The 18,869-nt window shown below is 42.0% G+C and overlaps 1 protein-coding gene across 2 annotated transcripts in view; it reads right to left on the minus strand.

Annotated features, from left to right (window-relative positions):
* KCNJ6 (potassium inwardly rectifying channel subfamily J member 6) overlaps positions 1–18,869 on the minus strand; it is a 295,076-nt gene that overhangs the window by 223,788 nt on the left and 52,419 nt on the right. The window lies entirely within an intron of this gene.

Consider the following 18,869-nt stretch of genomic DNA (forward strand, 5'->3'; position numbering starts at 1 on the left):
TGTATATAAATACAGTCAAGTGTAATGTCCATGTGTGGGTTTGTAATCATTATTCCGTTTGGCTACTGTGTGGGGACCCAGAGTTAGAACCTGTTCTTGCTATTTGAGGACAAATATTGACCTCTAGCATTTGTGCCAAAAATAACAAAGCAAATTTCCCTGAAATTAGCCAGACCCATGGCTGCCAGCCCCTCAGGGAACTACTCATCAACAGTGTCAACAGCTGGTGACTATGCAACCCACACCTGTATTTCCACACCCCTGCTCCAGAATATAAGGTCTCCAGAACCTAGGCACACTGCTTGGAAGAGCTATGCTATTTTGCTCTAGAAGGCACTCCACTTAAAGTTGTATTGTTGTACATTTAATAAAAGGCATTCATAGACACATCAAACGTTTGGGGGAATCATGATGATATATTTGAGTAAAACATGTTCACAGATGCTGAAAAAAAAACAACGTTAAGTGTCTTGTTTAAATCATAAACTCCTCGGGTAGAGCATTGACTTTCAGGGGCAATGGGCATTTAATTTTCTGTCTGAACTTTATTCCCTCTTCCACACCTGGGGAAGTAAATAAAGGCTCAGCAACTTGCTTGTGGGGGTGTGTGTGTAATTTATACTCCCACATCTGTTTCAGCTAAAGAGAGTACGGCTTTCTACTGAGTCCATGCCAGATACATACTTCTCTTTGAGTGTCTAAAATGACAGAGGTGTTTTTAATGAGGGCAATTATAACAGTCTGACTTTAGCTCAGAGCTAAGGCTGAGACACTCTGTGTGTGTGTGTGTGTGTGTGTGTGTGTGTGTGTGTGTGTGTGAGGGAGAGAGGAGGATGGGGAAGAGGAGATTGATTCATGAATGCAGAGTATCTAGAAAGGGTAGAAAGGGTTTTTTTCTGCTGCATGGGGCTCCCTCAGACAGAGGACAGGAGCTGGCAGAACCCAGTGAGGTCTGCATTTTCGGTGGTGCTGCCTTGCTTTCTGCTACCCAGAAGTAGGCTTTTAAGGATGAGGGGGAAACTCATCATGGTTGATATATTTCAAACCGGTTATATTTGCATCTCAGATATTTTTATCTCTCTAAAATGTGTGCTTGTATTCATCAGAAAACTGTGATTTTTTTTCCAAAATACAACCATTTAAAGAAACATTTATGCAAAGTAGGAAACGATAAAGCCATTTTATGAACTTAGTATCCTCAACAGGGCCTCACCTCTGGTTAAACCAGGAGCCCTCAAATCTCCCGCCCTGTTCTTCAGGTTCTCAACAAATGCACCAGCCCCGGCCCCTCCTCACCTTCCCCCCTCCTCTTCCCTGACACGGTGCGATGGCAGGTCACCTGAGGACTGATTTAAATGGAAAATGCCACATCCTCAGATAGCCAAGCAAGTGAGTGTTCTCTTAGTACAGCATCATTTATGTTGCCTTGAGTTGCTGCCGAAAAATATAGGCCACAGCATTTAAGAATCACTAATTAGTTTTTTGCCTAACGAAAAACAAATGGAAATGAGTAGTCAGTATGCAAGTATGGTTTGGGGCAATATAAATATAAAATACATAAAAATATAATATGAAAATATATAAAAATAGTAACTCCTAATGTTTACTTCACATTTATTATAGCCTGTCACTGCATTAGTACATTAGACTATCTCCTTAATTCTCACAAGGACCCTGTGAAATGGTACTGTCTTCTCTACTTTGAGGATGGGGAAACTGAGGCACAGAGCGGTTCAGCAGATCATGCCAGATCACATGGCTGGTAAGGAGTAGAGTTGAGCATCAAACCCAAGAAGTCTTCTTTTTGCACCTGCATCCCTAAGAACTGGTGAGAAGTCCTAGAAATGAAGGCCATTCATGCTGAAGGCAGCAGTGAGAATCCAGGTCTAAGATCCTTCTTCAATCATCCGATGCTGAAAATTTATTGATGTGCACAAGATGGGCACTGGATAGAAGAGGACATCCAGGTAAAGCCAGCTCTACACCTGCCTTCAGAGAGCTTCCAGTTTGGTCCAGAAGGCAAGATGTGTAGAGAAATAGCTGCAATATGTGGTATCAAGGGTAAAACACCAGAAGGGTTCTACAGGACATTGATAGAAAGAGGAACAGAGGGAGCAAAGAGAAAGGGAGAGACAGAGAGAGAGAGGGAGAGAGAGAGGAGAGAAGGGAGGGGGAGAAGGAGGGGGAGAAACAGAATAGAGACAGAGAATGAGACTGGAGAAAATGTAGTTCTAACTCACAGAACCAGGGTGTGCCTCACGGAGGAAGCAGCTTCAAGGTGTGAAGGAGGGGAAGAAGAGTGATGGGAGAGGGGAGGGCAAGGAAGAATATTCCAGATGGAGAAACGGCATGAGGAAAGGTGGGGAAGCTTGGTGCGTGAGGAGCAGCAGGTCACAGGGGGACCAAGGCTTGGTGTGAGAAGAAGAGCAGGAGGCTGGCATGGACAATGAGGACATAAGCCCTGGAGGTCCCTGGAGGCCAGACAGCTGCTCAGGAGGGAGGCCAGGGCTGGAGTTGTGGCAAACCAGTGGGAGGAGGAAGGTGCCTATGTGAAGACCGTGGCAACCCACGCTGGTGAGCCAAGGAAGATGGTGGGAGATGTGGAGGCAAAACCCAATGAGTGTGCTCTCCTGTGAGCCCGGGGACTAGCAGATTTGAAGAGTAAAGAACTTGCCTATCAGGATGGGGTACCATTTTTTTAGAGTAAAGTTAGTTTTCACCACTGATATACTCAGTTAAAGTTTCTAAAATAATCTGAAATTTTCACAATTTGGGGTAAAAACATCTGTGGGGTGTGCTTGAAGGAGGTGACATTTTTGCTAGGCAGGCCATGTAGGATGCTTTAGGTGAGAAAGCCCTCTTTGCAATAAGGCTCAGAGCCTTAGCCTCACCGGATAGCCTTTCTAAGGTCCCTATGTACAGGTCACCCTGACTGGTTCCTTATACTGCCATCATTGTGGTCTTGTTGACCAGACCAGGGAGTGTCCTAATACACTGAGGTATGAGGATATCTCACAAAGATAAATCAGATTCAAAGTTAAGTTTGTACTAACGTTGCCTCAATTCCTTTGGGCTTCAGCGTGAGTTCGTAGATGGCAGGAGAGTGTTTGGAGCATTGCTCTGGGTACTTTCTTGAAAGCATGTTGAGCACGTGACCTTCTAAGAGTGATGGGTAGCAGAGATAAGAGTTAGAAAACAGTTGGACCACATGGCTGCCAGAGTTTCTCCAAACCCAACTCTGTGTGTGTCCTCCCTGGCTTGAAATACTGTGGGACAAGCTCTCGACTTTCAGCGTCAATATCCAGACAATGTTTCACAAATTTCCCCAGGGGAGTTGGTTTCTTGGAATATTGGTGAGTGACTCATTTCTCCTTTCCTAGAGCTCCTGGAAATATTGTAAAATATAGGACAAGCATTATCACCACAGACCTATCAGGAAATTTTCTTTAAAGAAAATACTATGCGAGACTGCAGGGAGGCACTGAGGATGTCCAGGTAACTGGAGCATACAGAGCCCATGCCCGTGGTGGACAAGCATCTGCAGTCTTTTCCCTGTCAGGTACCTCTGCTTCCAAGATGCACCTATTCTAGGTTTGGTCCCTAGCTTCCCAGGACTCAACCACAGTGCTGAATCTTGGAAACAGGCAGGAATTTCCTGTTGGTCTCATGACTCTCAATCTATGGCCTCTTTTCTGGTTCAGCGTCTCTCTGGGGGCTCTTATCTTGCCTCCAGGGTGATCTTCCAGACATCCTAAGCCTTGCGGTGGCCAATGCCTCTCCCACCTGGCTTCATCCAACCCACAGGCATTGCCAAACCATCTCTATTTCCAAGAGGAAAGGGAACAGATGCCATATTAGTTCCTTTCTTTCCCCTTTACTTTTCCAGGTTGCCCACAATCCAAGTTCTAAGCAAACTGAGTCTTCCAACATCCACTCTGCACTCCCAGCTCCCTGCATTCCATGGTTTGCCTGGACTCTTCCCTTCCAGCCATAGTCTCCACCTACCTCTCCAGGCCCATTGCTCATCACTTCTACACTATGCTCCTGCCCGACAAGCCCCTTTGGTCTCTGAACACATTGCATTGCTTCATCCCTCAATTCAGGTTTGACTTCCGTTTGACATTCTCCCTGGCTAACCCATTCTGAGCGCGCATCCCCTCTGCCCCTTAGCAACTGTACATACTGTGGATGTAGGACTTGTCATTCTTGGAGCCATGACTTACAAAGTAACAGAGCAAGTCAGAGGAAATAGTCTTGACAACTCCAGGAGCAACTGAAACACTATAAAGGATGAATTCCTCTGTTTCCAAAAAGGGTAAAACGAAATACCAAATCACAACCAAAGAATGCATAGAATGAATGGAATGTCCCTGAACAGCTGTGAGTTTCTTGACATGAGATGCTGACCAGTCATTTGTTCAGAATTTTCCAGAAGAATTTCTGCCCCAGAAAGTAGTGCAATACAATGACCTGTAAGAGCTCTTCTAAAATGGTTTCAGGGATGTAGTGATAGTTCAAGGGAAAGAAATCCCTGATTCCTTTTGTTTTTCTTTGTATGATGTTCTTTCTTTTATTTGATCAGAGGTGGGTTGTGGGGTGCCAGGGGTCAGGTGGGACTGATGATAGGGGCAGGATGGCAGGCCCCAAGGTAAGGCTGGTTAGTTACTCTGACATATAAGGGATACTTAGAACAGGGGTCCCCAATCCCCAGGCCGTGGACCAATACTGGTCCGTGGCCTGTTAGGAAATGGGCCACACAGCATGAAGTGAGCAGTAGGTGAGCATTTCCACCTGAGCTGCACCTCCTGTCAGATCGGCAGTGACATTAGATTCTCACAGGAGTGCGAACCCTATTTGAACTGCACATGTGAGGGATCTAGGTGGTGCACGCCTCATGAGAATCTATTGCCTGATGATGTGAGGTGGAAGTTTCACTCTGAAACCATCCCCACCCCCTCCTCCTGCCCCTGGTCTGTGGAAAAATTGTCTTCCATGAAACTGGTCCCTCATGCCAAAAAGGTTGGAGGCTGCTGATTTAGAAAATAATCACCCGGCCCAGCAGCTTGACCCTGTTTTTAAGGAGTCACTCAAGCCCAGTGGTGAGTTTGGTATGGTCACTAGAATGGCTTACGTTTGTCTAATGATGCAATGTTGTATTACGGAGCCCCATGCAAAGGTGCTGTGGGGGACTCTGGTTACCATGGTGCTCAATTCTCTCCTGCCTTTTAACTTATGCCTATAACTTCAATTTAGAGTAATGAATCCTAGGGAAGCTTAGGGTTATGCATGCTGCTGTGGGACTATTTGTCATGCTTCACCTTGAGAACTGGCTGGGTTGCAGTGAAGAGTAATGGATTCATTCATTCATTCATTCATGGCTCAGCCTGTATGCATCTGTGAAAACACACAGCCTTTGGGAGGGCCATGATCAAGTTTTGTGACAGGAGATTTAAGCCTAAACTGCCTAATACTGTATAACCCATGTGCAGCCCCCTAATCAGACAGGGAGCCCAGTGGGGCATGATAACAGCTCCTTCCCAAGCCAGGCCACTCTGGTCACTATCAGCATCCAGGGAAGTGGTGTGGTTGCCTGTTCTCATAACAGGATACTATCCCTGCTGAACTCTGCCACAGCATTGTCAACAGGACAGGAGAGAGTCCCAGTTATTGGAATAACCCCAGGAAGCCAGCTTGTTCCCTACGTGTGCAAAAAAGTGTAGGGTGCAGAAAGATGTGCTTCTTCAACCTCTCATCTGTGTCAATAGTTATAAAAGAAACTAAGTCAGGGAAATATTTTTAAAATGTTCCTTTGAGAAATTCAATTTTATAACCAAATGTGACATTTACTGGGGCTGGAGACTGAGGAAAATTTACAGATGGAAACTGTATTATTTTCTTGTGCTTCTTGTCGTGTGTTTTCAGCTTGAACTTCTGTTTGGATAGAGGAGGGAAGGGACAGAAGGTGACCCCTTTGTTAGGTATCTAATAATTGATTCTCAGCAACAGAGATCTCTGAGAAGGAAAATGAGGAACACCGTCCTAATCTCTGTTGTTCTTTTATCTTTTCTTTTTTTTTCTCTATTTACAGTTAATTTCTTCATTTCAGCTTTGGCATAGATGATGCAGATTGATTTTTTTTCCCTATTCCTCTCACTAAGCACAACAAAAAAATCCTGGACAATATATATGACAAAGTTAAGTTGACTCTGAAAGGCGAATAGAGGAAGCCATACCAGCTAGGGACCTTGGTATCTGAGGAATAACATGGGAGTGAGTTCTCTGAGTTCTTTTTTTTTTCTATATTGTTTATCCCTGACTGGATACTGGAGATGTTAGCAAATTGGAAATGTCAATAGATGCAGACAAAAATGCCCCAAGCTTGAATTCTTTAGCCAAAGACCTAGGAGAGAGGTAGTCTAAGAAGACAGAAAACCTTTGAACAATAACCTCTGTAGCCAAACATTATAGAAAAAACAGCAATTCCACCTGGAAAGCAAAGGCTGGGTGGGGAGCTTCGGCTTCCACTCTTATCAGGTGTAATGCTGCACCCAAACCTGTTGCCAGGATGGTGTCAGGGAAGACAGAGTGGAGATTCTGAATTTTCCTTCTTGCTAAAGGACAATGAGACTCCCTAGAGACCACATGGGGAGCCTGGTCCTCCACACGGTTCTGGTAATAATGAGGTATGTCTCCCCAGAGCCACAGGGGAGGTATTAGAGGAGGGCCAGTATAGAGTCAGGATATTCACTGCCATCCAGCTGTAACAAGGTCACTCTTGCAAAGTGTTGGTGGAGACCACCACGTGAGAAGTAGTAATGAGGTGCCCCCTCCTATCCCAGCCAGGATGGTGTTGCTGGAGACCCAGTAGGGATCCTGAGCCTTCATTACCATCCAGCAGTAAAAAGGATGACACCTTACTAGTGAGCAATGAGGTGGTTCCCTCCTTAACTCACCAGAGTGATGTCAGAGGAGTCCTGCTATAATACAAGATTTCAATAAGATGCAGAATCTTATAATAACACCAAAAATGCTTAGGTTTCAGTAAAAAATTACCTGTCATACCAACAGAAAGAGCTAAAACTGAATGACTAAAGACAAATATCAACACTGATATGACCCAGATTTTATAATTATATAAGGAACCTAATGCAGCCTGAAACAAATGAAGAAAAGTCCTAACAAACAAATAGTAAGCCTCAGCAAAAAATCAGCACTTATGGAGAAGAACTGGAAAAAAATTCAGAACTAAAAATTTTAATAACTGAAATAAAAAACTCAATTGATGGGCTGAACAGCAGGGTGGGTAAGACAGAGCAAAGAAACAGTGAACTTGTTGATAGAACAATAGAAATTATATAATCTGGACACTAGAGAGAAAATAGACTTAAAAAAATGAACAGAGCCTTGGGAACATGTGGGGCTGTAACAAAAGATCAAACATTTATGACACAGAATATCAGGAGGAGAAGAAAAAGAAGATGAGACTGAAGAAAGTATTCAAGGGAATAATGGCTGCAATTTTTTCAAATTAAAAAAAAAAAAAACTACAGATCCAAGAAGCCAAATGAAACCCATGCAAGAAAAACCCAAGGTAATTCACTCAGAGACACATGATAAACTTCTGAAAACTAAAGAAAAAGAAAAAAATCATGAAAGCAGCCAGGGAGAAGTAGTGCATTATCAATAGGGAAAGGTAATTCAAGTGACAGAGGTTTTCTACTTAGAAACTGTGGAGGTCAGAACAAAATAGCATAACATTTTTCAACCACTGGAAAAAAAAAACATTTTTCAGCTCAGAATTTTATAGCAGCAAAAATATCTTCCACCAATTAAATGAAAATCAAGGCACTCAGGCATTTTCAGATGAAAGAAAACAAAGAGAATTTGTCATCAGCAGACCTACCCTGAAAGAAAGGAAGTTCTCTCAACAAAAAGGAAATAAAGAAGAAGCAATCTTGACACATCTTAGAGGTAGAAAGAACATGGAAAGAGAAAATATATAGGCAAACACAGTAGACTTTTCTTGAGTTTTCTAAATTATGCTTGATGGCTGAAGCACACATTATAGCATGGTCTAATGTGATTCTTAATATATGTAGAGGAAATATTTAAGACAACTATATTTTAAATAGGGGAAGGGAAATGAATGTAAAGGGAGCTAAGATTTCTATGTTTCCCTTGAATTGGTCAATATTAACAGCAGTAGTTAAGAGATACATATATATATGTATATATATATATAAATTACATTGTGTATACATACATAAACACAGAATGTAATTCCTAGAACAGCCACTGAAAAAGCTAAACAAAGAGATATATTCAAAAACACTACAGATAAATCAAAGTTGAATTTTAGAAAATGTTGAAATAACCCACAGAATTTCAGAAAAAAACCCCAGAGAATCACAAAACAAAAAACAAATAGAAAACAAAAAATTAAATGGCCAACCTAAGCCTTAACATGCTAATAATTATATTAAACATAAATGGTCCAAATACACCAATTAAAAAACAGAGATTAGCAGAGTATATAAAAAGCAACTCCAACTATATATCATTAAAAAAACCTCACTTCAAATATAATGGTATGAGTAGATTGAAAGTAAAAAGATGGAAAAAGATGTACCACACAAGCATTAATTTAAAAAAAGTATGGCAATATTATTACACAAAGTAGACTGCAGAGCAAAGAAAATATGAGAGATGGAGAGAAAAATTACATAATAATAAAGATTAGATAATGGAGAATATTACGTTAAGTGAAGAAAGCCAGGCACAGAAAGAAAAATATATGTCCTCACTCATACTTGAGAGCTAAAAAATTGATCTAATGGAGTAATGAGTAGAACGGTAACCAGAAGCCTGGAAGGATCAGGAGGCAGATGAGCAAAGGTTGGTTAGTGTATACAAAAATACATTTAGATAGAAAGAATAAGCTCCATTGTTTGATAGCACAGTAGAATGACTATAGTTAATGATGCTGTATTGTATATTTCAAAATAGCTAGAAGAAAACTTGAAATGTTCCCAACACAAATGAATAATATATGTTTGAGGTGATGGATATCCCAAACCATCATTGGGATTCCACATTGTATGTATGTATCATTCCACATTGTATGTATGTATCAAAATATCACATGTGATATTCATAAATATGAACAACCATTAAGTACCAATACAATAAAGGTTTAATCAACCAAGAATACATAGCAATCCTAAATGTGTATGCAACAAACAACAGCGGTGCAAAATATGTGGAGCAAAAACTGATAGAACTGAAAGGGGAAATAAATCCATGAATATAGTTGAAGATGCCAACACCCTTCTCTTAACAATTGTTAGGACAACTACAGAGAAAATCGGTAAGGATACAGAGAAAATCAACATCGCCAACCAACAGGATCAAATCAATGTTTATAGAATTTGCCACACAACAACAGCAGAATACACGTTCTTTCCAAATGCCCACAGCATATATACCAAGACAGACCTCAACAAAAGAATTGAAATCATACTGAGTATGCTCTCTGATCACAATGGAATCGAACTTTAAAAAAATAATTTTTTTTGGTTTCTTTTCTTCTTTTTCTCTTTTTTACTTGTGCCACCCCCATGCTTGCTTCCTACCAGTCTAGCATGTCATTACTCTGAATGCTGCAGTGAGGGTGCAGTTCTTCGGAAGTTTTTGGAGTGCGATGTGGCTTTCATGGCTCAGAGTTTTAAAGAAAAGGGAGGAATGGACTCTCCATTCTCTTTAGCTTCTTTATTGGAACACTCTCTCTGATCTTGGAGAATTAGCATAACCCTCACATCGCTCTATTGTGACTGTTCTTGGAACCTTTCTATAGAATACTAGAGGAAAGAGGAAGATAGATTCTGAGTCTGTGTCATGGAAGATGGATTTGCATCTTTTGTGCAGTTTAAACAGTTTTGTGACAAAAAGAATTAAGCAGAGCAGAAAAAATAGCTTTCCTTATGAAACCAAAAATCCAACAGTAAACTTCCAATTCAGAAGGCAGAAGTCAAGAATGACTGCATCTGCTGGGAGCCCCTCTCTGCCCCGGGGACCAGTCATTGCAGAATCACGTCCTTTGTTTATATCATCCTTTTAGCACTGCCGAGCCAAGAAACTCAGTTCTGCTCAACCATGATGAATATTTTTTCAAAACCACATATTCACAATCATGAGATTCTCATTGACAATTCTGTGGTTCCTAATTTTTAAAAATATCTATCTGTGAGGAAGAAAAAATGACTCCCTCCACTTTTAGCTATAAGGTGGGCTATTGGCCAAGCACGGCCAGGGGCCTCTGTCCCTGACAGGCAGCAGCTGTTCAGGCTCCCTGTCCCAGAGCACAGCAGAAGGCAGGGGAGAGGGGGTGGAAGCAGGATTCAGGGCGCTCCAAGGCAAGAATTCTTTCCCAAGGCTTTATCCTCCCTGGGACTGGGTGCTAGGGCAGATGGTGCTTGCATTTTCCATCACTCAGAAAGCCATGGCCAGAGACAGGAGGGTGGGGAATGGGAGGGAAGAGGTCCAAACATCATTTCTGGAAGCTCTTCAGATTCCCTGCATTTTAAAATCTTGTAATTCTTCTCTCTGAATACCACAGAGCCAATGCCATACAATGTTGTGGCATTTGCTGGGCCACATTCCCTAGTGAGATGGGAGAAGAGTTACTGTGCCTAAGGCAGCAACCAGCTTAAACATTTTCATTTCCTTCTTGTGGCTTAGCTCTTCCACCAGGAAATCCTGCTATCATCTTCCTCGTCCTCTCCCTACTCCTTGCTGTTCATTTCTCAACTCTGTGATTTTGTGCTTCCGGCCTTAGTCAGAGCCAGCCTCTCTGTTCCTGGTTCTCTATGAGAACGTGCCTAGGTTCCTGCCTTGATGAGCAAGTCAAGACTGTGGACTAGGTGAACTTCAAGTCAGTGTGGAAAATGCCCTTGCTCTCAGGAGATATACACTCAAATACTTAGGGCAACATATCCTGATGACTATAACTCTTAAATGGAGAGAGAGAGAGAGAACACAAATAAAGGAGGCAAATGTGACAAATGTTTACAACCGGGGGGATCCAGGTAATGGGTATATCATGTGTATTATATTATTCTTGTGGCTTTTCTACAGATTTGTCATTTTTCAAAATTAAAAAAAGATAAAAAATCAGTATGGTGAGTGTAAACTGCTTCTCCTAAGCCCCAGGTCAGAACAATGGCCTCTGACCTGGGGAAGTTGTATGGTTTGGGTATTGACCTGGCTGGATGTACCAGTTACTTGGTTTCATTCCAGTGTGTGATGCTCTTGCATGGTTCACCAGGCCATGCTCTGGTAGGAGTAGTGAGTGGTATCCCTAATATTTTAAATGCATTGCTTGTGGCTCTTCTGAGCCTTGAGGTGCCAATACTCCAATGAAGACCCACTGAATCAAAATCTCTGCGGATAAAAGTAAAGAATATGCATTTCTTTAAACCATTCCTATGGACATATCTAATTTTAAGATGGTAAGACAGAGACTTTTGTCTCCTTTGGAAAACAGTAAAGATACCAAGAAACCACAGGAAATCTTCACTTTTGATGAAACTAGGAAATGCCTACAACCTCAGAACATGTATGTAAAGGGAGGGCTATTGTTACATGCAGCAGAAATTGGGGCAGGATAAAGGTGGTGAGTGAGAAACGATGCCTAGCCCCAGAAATCTATGGCAGAGCTGGCTGCCCACAGCCTTCTCCATCCTGGGGGCATAGTCAAAGCATTACCAATGTTTAGAGCAACAAGATGAAGATGTGGTACTGGCTATGAGAGCCTTCCTGGACAGTGTGTGATACCACAAAGGGACTGGAGGAAGCAGAGGGACAGAAGAAAATGCTCAGATCTGCCATTTTGCAAAGGGAATCTTTTTGTGTGGCTGAGTGGAAAAGAAACTGTGGACAGTGAGCAGCTCTGTGGCTGCCAACCTCTGTTAGCTGTGTGATGTAAGGACTAAACCTCTGACAAAGCCCGGAATTAGACAGAACTTTACTCTAGCCCAAGAGACTTCTTGCTCTGTGCTATGCTTCCTGGGCCCTTCTCAACACTTCCTTTCACAAATTACTGACCCAGAAAGAAATCCCCTGTTTCATGAGGAGCCAGCAGTGGATCTATCCAAAATATTACAGGAAAAAAAGACAAGCTGGAAACTGAACAATGACCTAGAAAAGTAAGGTGACTAGTAAATGGTAAAGCAAATATAGAAATAGTACACTGAATATAGTAAGTGAATATTGAAATAGAGGCCATATTTATTTAGAAAAAAGAGAAAGACACTGATGAAAATATAATCAGGGACACAGAGTGCAATTTGAGAAGATAGAGCAAAATAAAAAGAAAATAAATATCAAACTGAAAATGACAGACATGGAAGACAGAAAAAGATGATTCAACATATATAGAGTTTGTATCCTAGGAGAAGAAAACAGAATTAGCAGAAAAATATTTAGATACATCATTAAGAAAATTCAGATTGGCCGGGTGCGGTGGCTCATGCCTGTAATCTCAGCACTTTGGGAGGCCGAGGCGGGTGGATCACGAAGTCAGGAGATCGAGACCATCCTGGATAACACGGTGAAACCCCGTCTCTACTAAAAATACAAAAAAAATTAGCCAGGCGTGGTGGTGGGCGCCTGTAGTCCCAGCTACTCGGGAGGCTGAGGCAGGAGAATGGCATGAACCCAGGAGGCGGAGCTTGCAGTGAGCCCAGATTGGGCCACTGCACTCCAGCCTGGGCGACAGAGCAAGACTCCGTCTCAAAAAAAAAAAAAAAAGAAAAAGAAAGAAAGTTCAGATTAAGCTCAATTCTTAATATTGATAGAGCATGCTAGGTCCTGGAGGGGAAAAGGGGATTCATGGGCACTGATATATATCCTGATATAGTTACTGCACTTCAGAGAAAAAAGAAATAATTTTACAGGCATCGAAGCATAAAGGGCACATAGAAAAGGGGAAAAACAGACTATCTTTAGCCTTCTCTCTAGAAACATTCAACAAGACAATGGGATAAGATCTAAAGTCTTTGGGAAAATAAAGTGAGATACTACAGTTTTATACTCAGCCACACTGGTGTTTAAGCAAAGAAATGCCTGAGAGATATCTTAAAGATGCAAGCACTCAGGAATGAAATTCTCCATGGGTTTTTTTTGAAGATATCATAAAGGATATCTTCATAGATATCATAAAGGGAGCTACAGAAATATAACTTAAGGGAATAAAGGTCAGCACTAGATGAACTAGGAATAACAGCGTAACCAATTAAAACCAGGCAGGGAAGGGGAAGGAGGAAAGAAACTAGATGAAAATAGAAAATCAAAGAATCTCAATTTAAACATACTTTATGGTAGGGAGACAAAAGTTTCTGTCTAAAGAACAAAGATGTAAGTACAGTACATATGATAGAAGAACAAAATGAAACTCTCATTCTACCGAATTTACAAAATTGCAAATTGCAACAAAGCAAAGCAAACAAAGAACACAAAATAAAATATGATAAAGAACAATAAACATATTTTTAAGATCTAGAGGCTTCATGCAAAACAACTTCAATAAATAAAAGACCAAAATATAGCAATAGGTAATTACTATGGAAAAATTCCCAAGATACATTGTTAAGTAAAAAAGCTATTTATAAAAAAGAATATATGGTAGTGTTCCACTTATGTTTAAGAAAGCATACATATATATTTTTTTAAATTTTATAAGATGTATACCTAAGGACACAAAAACACACATATGTGTAAGCATATGAATAGGATATCTCTGGAAGGATACACAAGAAACTCATAACAGTGGTTGTCTCTGGGATAGGAAACTGAACTGGAGTCTAGGAAGGGTTTTTCATTGTCCACAATTTGATACTCTTTATTTTAACTATGGGCTTATATTACTTTTTCTATATATATATAATACTTAAAAAGCTCTACAGATGATTCTAGCCAGCACTGGGTGTTGAGCAGCCCTGGTTTTTCATTCCAGGGCTTCTGACAAGCTAATGGCAGTTGTATTGTATCTCAGTGGTAGGGATAAAGTGATGATTGCTATCTCTGTTTCATGTGGGTTTTGGCAGACCAGCAAAGAATTTTATTGATTTACTTGTGTCTGAAATTTCCTGATTTCAGAAGAAGGTTACAGTCAACTAAAAAAACATAAAAATAGCAACAAAAGCCCAATTATGAAGCTATAAAGTACTGGGGCTTTGGGTCTTCTAAGCTACCACTGATACTTTTGTCTTCATGCTAGAGTGCCTGCATTTCAACTCCTCTGAATTAATAGAATGGCTTCTTAGCGTATCTCCTGGATTCTGGCCTCTTTGCCTTTCAGTTCTCCCTCTTTCCCACCTTTACCCTGCTGGTCCCTTGCATCATGACTCCTTGTGGGCACTCCACGAGACACCCCGTGCCCTGGATGCCCAGAGTAACACGGCCCCAAGACACATCCTGCAGGTGGACAGGTCGCCCGGTGCAATGGCTATTTCCATCTTTGCTCCTGTTCTTCCCCAGGCAGGAGTAATCCCAAACCCACCTGCTGCTCGGTCCTACACTGATTCCTTTTTCTCCTGAATCCTATTTTACACCCAGGTAATAGCTCATAATTTAGCCCTTAATTGTTCTCCAGTTACCTCATTGGTGATAATTTTTCTCCAACTTGAGTTTGAGCTCCTTCATGGGAAAGACCATGGGACTCTGTGTTCTAAGCTGATCCCACATCTTATGGCCTCCCACCATCCTCACAGCTACTAGCTTAGCTCAGGCCACCCTCCTTTCTCGCCTGATCTACGCCAGGCAGGTCTCCCTGCTTTTCCTCTTGGGCCTCCTGTGGTCTGTTCCCTATATGGCAGCCAGAGCCATCACTGGCTTCGAAGTAGAAATAAGCTGACTTATTTCCCTGGCTTAAAACCCTTTCCAGCACACTTGTGATAAGATCTAAGCTTCAGGTGGCATGGAGTTCCTGCAGGATCTGTCCCTAGGCTCCTTCCACCCTCATTTCCCAGCCTTCTCCCCATCACTCACACTGCAGTCTTTGACTTTCTTGCCCAGTCCTTCCCCGGGGCCATTGTACTTGCCAGAAAAGCTCTCCCACTACCCCCCTGGAGTGGCTCTCTATGTCATATCATCCAGGTCATGGTTACAATGTCACCTCTTCCAAGGCCTTCCCTGACACCATATCTAGCATAGTTCCCATCTTCACTCCCTCATCACTTCCCAATGTTTTCCCTGCTTAATTTATTGTAGCTTTCATCTTCATTGTGTATGTGGGTAGACAGTATAATCTGGGGTTAGACTCTCAGAGTTTAAATCTCAGCTCCACTACTTGAGCTGCATGACATTGGGAATGTCCTTAACCTCCTTGTGCCTCATTTTCCTCATCTGTACAATAGGGATAATGTTATACATAGTTTATGAAACTACAGTGAGAATAAAAGGAGAGATTAATGATATGAAAACCACTTAGAAGGCTGACAGGCAGGAGGTGAGGACTACATCAATCTTTGTTTCTTTATTTACTCATTATTGCCCGACTCCCTACCCTAGACTGTCAACTCTGGTGTATTAGTCAACTCAGCCTACTGTAACAAAGTACCACAAACTGGGGGGCTTAAACAACAGGCATTTATTTTCTCAAAGTTCTGGAGGCTGGAAGTCCAAGACCAAGGTTTCAGTGGGGCTGGTTCCTTGGAGGCCTCTGTCCTTGGCTTGGGGATGGCGTCTTCTCCCTGTGTCCTTATAGGGTTGTCCCTCCGTGTGTGCCTGTGTCCTCATCTTCTCTTCTTATAAGACCACCAGTCAGCTTGGATTAAAGCCCACTCTAGTGACCTCATTTTACCTCAATCACTTCTTTAAAGGCTCTATCTCCAAATACAGTCCCATTCTGAGGTACTGGGGGTTAGGACTTCAACATACAAATTTTGAGGGCATGCAATTTAGCCCCTAACATCTGGAGAAGTAGGGTTGTGACATGGTTAGCCCTGTATCTCAGCAGGCAGACATGCATTTTCCAGCACACTTCAGTGTCTCAGTAATGACCCCTTGGAAGCCTGAGAGCATTTCCTACAGAGCTGGTCCCTCTGCCCCACAGCCATAAAACATGGAGTGACTACTGGGTGCCAAGCTGAGAAGGTACTTGAGGAACGTCCTTGAGAAGCACCAAACTGGGGAACACTCCGGGCCTTGGATTGTGTTCACTAAAATTTAAATGACTCCTTCATAGCCCAGTGGCAAGTAGGGGACCATCAGCCTCACTGAGGTGTTGATGCTGGGCCCCTGGGCAAGCTGGTGACTGGAAAGGAGAGGAAGGTGTGGGTACCCTGAGCTTCCAGTAGTGGGGCTGTAGGTCAGCACTCAGTCAAGTGGGTGGCTCAAGCCCCGCTGCAGAACACACCTCCACTCTAATCAAACAAGCCCATGTCTATCTCGTTCCTTGGCCTGCTCCTCAAGCCCCAAGTAAGGCTTAGAAGACAGCCCTTCTTGGAACCAGTTTCCAATCTTACATAAGGTGTCAGAATCGCCAGTGGTTGGAATTCTTCCATGAGACCTGTGGAAAAGGGCTGTATTTTGCTTACAATCAGGTGAACCTCACTCTATACAACAGTTGAATCCCCCAAACATTGTGTGTGAATTTTAAGTCCAAGTCTACCTTAAATAGGCAGGGCTGGAGGGGGTCACTATTTATAGTAAATATCCAGTGTGCTTTTTTTGGCAAGCAGAGAAGTCTTCTATTTTAACTTTTCTGTTTTGTAAATGTCACCTTTATACACACCGGCATGCATGCATGTATACACATTGTGGCATTCAAGTCTGTGAGGACCAAGTATCTAGCTGTGCTTTAATTCTAAAAGGGGAAGGCTTTGTTAAGTAGCTCAAACTGCAGGGGAAATTATGATCTGAGTTTAAGCTAATATATCACGAAAAAGCCTAGACACAGCATCTGTCGACTTGGGTGATCTTGCTTCTATCTGGGCAGCCACCTGGTAAATTTGTATTTTGCAACAGCAGCTGCAGAGACTGTGTTTACCCTGTGTAGATAGTCAGAGAAATATGAAGAAACTGGGGGTTCTTCCTCTTCTATTTGTGCTAGCGGTAGGCTGACTTAGTTGAACACATTCTGGCAGTTTTGTAAAAGAGTACAATGCCTTAGAATTTTGAGCTGCTAAGTTGGTCCCCTCAACAGCCAGGGGAGAGACAGGGCAGACATCTTGACTGATGTGTGACATCATTTGTTGCCAGGAGGAAAAAGCAGGACTGGCTCCAAGATGAAGCGGTCAGACCTACATGAGAGTAGCCACAGCTACTGTTTTTCAAAAGGTAGGACAGAGACTCTTAAAAAGGCTAGGAAGATTCGGACAAGGTGAATGGAGAGAGCCAACAGCAGAGCCGTGCTCATGAAGAGCACAGACACTCATGGAGAGCATAGACACTCGACATCCACAGCAGAGAATTACTGGTGAAGATCAATGTAGTAAAACTGAGGAATGAGGCAAAACGTGTTTTATAGTCTTTTCTTTAACATTTTGCTTATTTTGTGTGATTTGATTCATTAATATTTTAGGCACAGTAATTCCTGATTTATTAGTATGTCTGCTTAAATGAGTAAAACATGGAGTAATAAAATTTTAGGTTCTTAGTTTTTGAAATTCAGAGATTGTTATGCCTGACTACTTACTGTGCCTCCACAGTAACCAACACAGTAGCCCCAATGGCTGGAAGCGAATTTGACTCTTTGCCCATATGCTATACCCTCAGCTTCTTAATATTGATGGGTATCGCACAGGTACCAACTTTGATTTATTGCAAATCTGATTTAGAGTGGGTACAGAGAGACTTGAAAGGGCTGTGTCCATTTATTACTGAATTTTTGAGAGTTTATTCTTCAGGAAGTACCTCTGGTGCCAGACATTTATATTTTTAATGATTTGGATGCATTTTGCTTTATTCACAGTGTGTGGTTGATATCTAAAATCGTTTTTGTGCATCAGGAAATAAGGTTATTAAAATATTATTAAAATAGGTTTCCACAGGCACTTTGCTACATGTGACAAAATGCATAATTAGCTGGAATTAAGAGCTAATAGGTTTATAACATAAATGCCCCACTTCTAAAATAATGTTTAGCTGCTACTTATGTGCACTGCTGTAACTCGTGTAAGAAAAAAAATGCTCCATGGCTCCTAAAAGTCTTATTGGCTTACATTGTCTCTTTAAGCAATTTTAAAATATAAAGGTTTTTTTTTTTTTGGTGAAGAGAGAGAAGGTGAGCTTCTGCTATATTGGCAGTTTGGAGATTGAGTTTAAACTGCTTGAAATGATGGGACCTCAGGAAAGACCATATGAAAATATCAGCTTTTCAGGCCAGTGAGTCATCCGGCATCACAAGCCGGGTTGTGGGGCTTGAGGCCGGTTTCAGCCTACGTCATCCAACAGCTGACGCTTGACAGAGACACAGGAAAGGAATATGCAATTCTCCAATTCTCTATTTTTTTTTTTTTTTAGGTAGAGTCTCACCCTGTCACCCAGTCTAGAGTGCAATGGTGTGATCTTGGCTGACTGCAATCTCTGCCTCCTATGTTCAAGTGATCCTCCCACCTCAGCCTCCCAAGTAGCTGGGACAACAAGTGTGCACCACCATGCCTGGTTAATTTTTGTATTTTTAGGAGAGAGGAGGTTTCACGTGTTGGCCAGGGTGGTCTTGAATTCCTGACCTCAGGTGAGCCACCTGCCTCAGCCTCCCAAAGAGCTAGGATTACAGGTGTGAGCCACCATGGCCGGCCAGGCATATCCAGTTCTTTAATAGTGTTTCTTTTTTAAAACATTGGCATTCAGATTAAATATCTGTATGC

This window comes from Pan troglodytes, chromosome 22, assembly GCF_028858775.2.
Source record: "Pan troglodytes isolate AG18354 chromosome 22, NHGRI_mPanTro3-v2.0_pri, whole genome shotgun sequence".
Classification (NCBI taxonomy): domain Eukaryota; kingdom Metazoa; phylum Chordata; class Mammalia; order Primates; family Hominidae; genus Pan; species Pan troglodytes.